At 47.6% G+C, this 5,025-nt stretch overlaps 1 long non-coding RNA gene across 1 annotated transcript in view; it reads right to left on the bottom strand.

Annotated features, from left to right (window-relative positions):
* Nucleotides 1-3,952, bottom strand: part of LOC135830125 (uncharacterized) — a 22,388-nt gene extending 18,436 nt beyond the window's left edge. The window contains exon 1 of the long non-coding RNA XR_010555995.1: nt 3,709-3,952. This is a non-coding gene — a long non-coding RNA (uncharacterized LOC135830125). The remainder of the gene's footprint in view (nt 1-3,708) is intronic.
* Nucleotides 3,953-5,025: the final 1,073 nt, after the last annotated feature.

The following is a 5,025-nucleotide window of genomic DNA, read 5'->3' as shown; positions in this document are numbered from 1 at the left end:
ATTGTGGTAAGTAATGTATTCTGCATAGCTGCCAGCGTCCATTACAAAACAATATTCGCCTGTTCGTCCTTATCGCATTTCACTAAAAAAAAACATTACTCGAAACTCAGGATACTGAAAAAACATGTAGCGTACAGTACCGCCAGAGCGCCCCACCGTACAGTACCGCCAGAGCGCCCCACCGTACAGTACCGCCAGAGCGCCCCACCGTACAGTACCGCCAGAGCGCCCAGCGTACAGTACCGCCAGAGCGCCCAGCGTACAGTACCGCCAGAGCGCCCCACCGTACAGTACCGCCAGAGCGCCCCACCGTACAGTACCGCCAGAGCGCCCCACCGTACAGTACCGCCAGAGCGCCCCACCGTGCAGTACCGCCAGAGCGCCCCACCGTACAGTACCGCCAGAGCGCCCCACCGTACAGTACCGCCAGAGCGCCCCACCGTACAGTACCGCCAGAGCGCCCAGCGTACAGTACCGCCAGAGCGCCCAGCGTACAGTGCCGCCAGAGCGCCCCACCGTACAGTACCGCCAGAGCGCCCCACCGTACAGTACCGCCAGAGCGCCCCACCGTGCAGTACCGCCAGAGCGCCCCACCGTACAGTACCGCCAGAGCGCCCCACCGTGCTTTACAGCCAGGGAAAGGAAAATCGTATGCCAGAGTGCAACGAAGTTTGTCCGGTGCAAGAACCTTAGTATACTAAGGTTACATTTGGCAGGTTTTAGTGTGGAGGTCGTGTCCAATTGTTGTTGTTGTATACTTTATTTATAGTGGGAATCAAAACAGGCATAATGCCCAATAACATCGGACCCACGGTGAATACAAGCTTAAGGATATTGTAGAAAAGTAGTCAATTGAAGGCAAAATGAGTGCAGATTGACTGCACAACATGTAATAATGTGTACAAGGTTCGTGTCGTGTGACCTAAAGACAGGAGACCACCTCCAAAATACGACCACGAAGGGACGAGAGGGTGGGGAGCTCCGGCAGTACTTTACGGTAATTGTACCTGTAGGTGTATCAAAATGTCGGTATCAGGGACCTGCCAGGTTTCAGGTGTAATGTAGAATTAGGTGACCAGCATTCCCTTCACATACAGTGAATACTCTTGTGCCTTTTAGCAGGGTTGGCAGCCAACCAAGCACACAGAATTCCAAACTTTTTCCAAACCAATTTCAAGAATTTCCAAACCCACTCGTGCAGGAAAAATAAAATAATAAACCTCTTCTGAACGACTGTCTTCTCCACTACGAGTACAACCAGGTAGTAGTAAAATCCTCCCTGGTATCACTACCATCAACAAATTCACCAAGGTGCATTGCGATGATATCGCCTTCAGCAGCTAGAGCCCCTGAAAATAGCAGGGGAATTCATACGACGAGAGTTCCCCTCCGTAAGTTCAAATCCGCCTCCAGAGGGGGTTCCAATGAAACATTTACACAGCTGGTGTCCATCTCAGCGCTAAAGACGGCTTCATCCTCACCAGTAAACTCATCTGAGTGCGAAAGGATCTCGCCATCCTGCTGTCCCGACTTCAAAGAATCAAAGTCGAGCGCGAGCGCGAGTAACAAAAAACGGGCAAATAAAAGTCATCACCGGCCGCACTTGAGCTGCACTGAAATGACTGTACGAGACGCGTACATGCAGTGAACACCACACATCGCCAGTGCGTCTTCAATCGGCACTCAAAACGGCCACTTGCACTGCAGGAGTGCAGCACATCTGCGGCCAAAAAATCCATATTCAAATTTTTTCCAAACTTTTTCAAAAGGAGCGCCTTTTCAAAACTTTTTCCAGACCTGGAAAATTGAATTTTAAAATCCAAACTTTTCCAGACTTCCAAACTTCGCTGCGAACCCTGTTTTAGGTGTAATCTAAATTTAGGTGCTTGTTTTCACTACCGAAATCACCGAAATTGAAGTTAAACCGAAAAATATAGTATTTTGCAGTACCTGTACTGGTATGGCAGATGCACGGGATATCAGTCCTGTTCATACAACAAACCTTGGTCACTCACATCATCAGTCGCATGGGACGATGGGCGGCCGATCGTGCAGGGCAACCACCCCCCCCCCCCCCCCCCCCATAAACAAACACAAACGCTCACAATTGCACACGAGTGCACACACACACACACACACACACACACACACACACACACACACACACATGCGCACACACACACACAATCGCGCGCGTGCGCGCGTTTATAATAAGTATTAATAACCAAAGAATTGACGAGTTCGTTTACAGGGCTAGTCAACGGTACAACCGGATTGTGAAGGCCAATATTAGACAAACTACAACTCGAGAGTCGAAACCCAACTTTAATTTAAAATCTGGATTTTGAATCCGCTGCGAGACGCCAAGGGTGCGTTTGGTTGGTAAGATGAAGAGTACATGAAAACCTGAATGTGCAGCTTGGGCCCTTTTCTGCTATGGGTGTCTGTCACTGCGGAATTCCGTAATTACATCATATTTGGCCCAGATCTGAGGCGGGAAATGACGTAGTGCGTACAACTGAGCTGCAGTTGTGCAGAAAGAGACCTGCTTGAATCCTGCGTGTACGCACTACATCACTAAAATGATGTAATCACAGAATTCCGCCGTGACAGCCACCCATCCGAGCTGCACACTCTGGTTTTCATGTACTCTTGGTACGATCTAGAACAGGATCGAACAGCTGGTGCACATGGAGCAGCCTCATGCCAACCAAACGGTACTCCAGAAACAGAGCACATTTTGTGGAAAAATGTGCCAAACTTGGTGCATTCTTCAAAATGTGTATGGGTCACCATGGTCACTTTGTACGGTACGACGAGTCCAACCCAAAAGCGTATGCACGTGATCATTTGGGACCAAAATCGATGTTCCCGCCAGGTTTCACTGTGAAAAAGTGAAACTGCTCGGTCTGCTCCGGCCTCGATGCCGGAGCAAGCAGAACATGTTCTGGCCGACCCAGAACAGGTGCCGTCCAAACCAAACGCGCTGTTCTGGTGAATCCTGTTCTAGTTCGTACCAACCAAACGCGCCCCAAAACATGGTGCCAATAATTTTAGACTTGTGGACTAAAAAAACTGTAGGCAAATCAAACGATATTACTAACATGTGCGTGCTAGCAAGAGTACATGAAAACCAGAGTGTGCAGCTCGGATGGGTTGCTGTCACGGCGAAATTCCGTGATTACATCATTTTAGTGATGTAGTGCGTACAAGCAGGATTCAAGCAGGTCTCTTTCTGCACAACTGCAGCTCAATTGTACGCACTACGCCATTTCCCGCCTCAGATCTGGGCTAAATATGATGTAATCACGGAATTTCGCCGTGACAGACACCCATAGCAGAAAAGGCCCCAAGCTGCACACTCTGGTTTTCATGTACTCTTGGTGCTACTACTACATGTACACTGCATTCACCACACGTCTAAGTTCTACAGTCCATTTCAAAACTATAGACGCGTACCTAGGCAAAAACCGTTATGCCAGCATCTATACCACATAAAATCTGTGATCACTTTGTGCATAAATTTTTCCAAATTGGGCGTCTGCTATCCAATCGTTTAGAAACTATATGAGAGTAATTGTGAAGCGGTCCTGAGCAATATTCCGAAAACTATTCTCAAAAAGTTCCAGCCAAATTTGAAATATTTCAAAACCCCTACGCGTCTATAGTTTTGAAATGCACTGTAATGTCTTTGAAAATGAAACTTACCATCCTCCGACGTAGAGCAGGAATGTACAACCCCAGGTCCAACAGAGATGAGGTGCTTTCTCCTGACACAAACTACACTGAGCACAACTCGGAGCTCTTTTCCTAGACCAAGCAAAATGCGTATTTTCTCGCAGCAAGAGTAGACAACTGGATCTGCTAATCTCTACGGGGTTGAGGAAAGACCGATGGTTGGCGTGGCGGCCCGTGCTGGCGGCTACATTTCACTCCTGCTATTATTCCACTTTTTGTGTTCTCCTTCTTGCAATTAAATTTTCAAGGTAGAAAATTCTCTCCTGCTTTGCAGGGCGCGCACGAGAATTTCACAAGAGCGAGTTGAAGGTTCAAAGTTCAAACTTTGTACCAGGACTGTCCAGGAGTCGTCAAAAAATTACAGGGAGGTGATATGCCTTAGGCGGTGTTTACATGAGGCGTTTCAACCCGGGTCGAATTCGACCCGGGTCAGTTTTCAACCCGCCATGTGCATAAAATGAATGGCGCGTTTACATGACGCATTGCGCTTGACCCGGGTTGAAATTTCGCCCCGGGTTGATTTCAACCCTCCCCCCAAGGGGAGGGTTGAAATCAACCCGGGTCAAGAAAATCGTACAAACGTACTTCTGTGCGTATCTCGCGCCAGGTTTGAACGGCACTGCAGATGCAAATTTCGCGCGAACGGATTCACGTGACCATGCAGGACTCTAGAAGTGGACTTTTGGCGGCATATCAGTATTTGACCAGGGTCAACTGACTTCATGTAAACGCTCACCTCTTTTGTCTATCGTACAGACTTTCAACCCGGGCTGAACTCGACCCGGGTTGAAATTTCTCATGTAAACACAGCCTAATCGTGATTTTTGAACAAAAACAACAACAACAACAAAAAACGAGAAATTCTAATGACATGTCGATTTTGGAGGTATATTATATTAGGCTGTGTTTACCATGAGAAATTTCAACCCGGGTTGAAAGTCTGTAGGATAGACAAAAGAGGTGAGGTGTAGGTGAGCGTTTACATGAAGACAGTTGACCCGGGTCAAATACTGATATGCCGCCAAAAGTCCACTGCTACAGTCCTGTATGGTCACGTGAATAGTCATAGCCCAAATTTGCTAGCAATTCTTTGATCAAAATATTTATTTATTTTTCGTAGATCAAGCCTCTTATACGGGCAAAATAAACACAATTACGAGTGCAACCTCAACAGCACCGGAAGAAAAACGAGCAAAAAATGGCTGTGAAGACAGCCGAGAGAGCAAAAAATTAATGGCTGTGAAAACAGTCGAGAGAGCAAAAAAAGGCTGAGAGCAAAAATGGCTG

Source organism: Sycon ciliatum, chromosome 13 (genome assembly GCF_964019385.1).
Source record: "Sycon ciliatum chromosome 13, ocSycCili1.1, whole genome shotgun sequence".
In the NCBI taxonomy this organism is placed as follows: Eukaryota; Metazoa; Porifera; class Calcarea; order Leucosolenida; family Sycettidae; genus Sycon; species Sycon ciliatum.
This window is presented reverse-complemented; position numbering and strand designations above follow the sequence as displayed.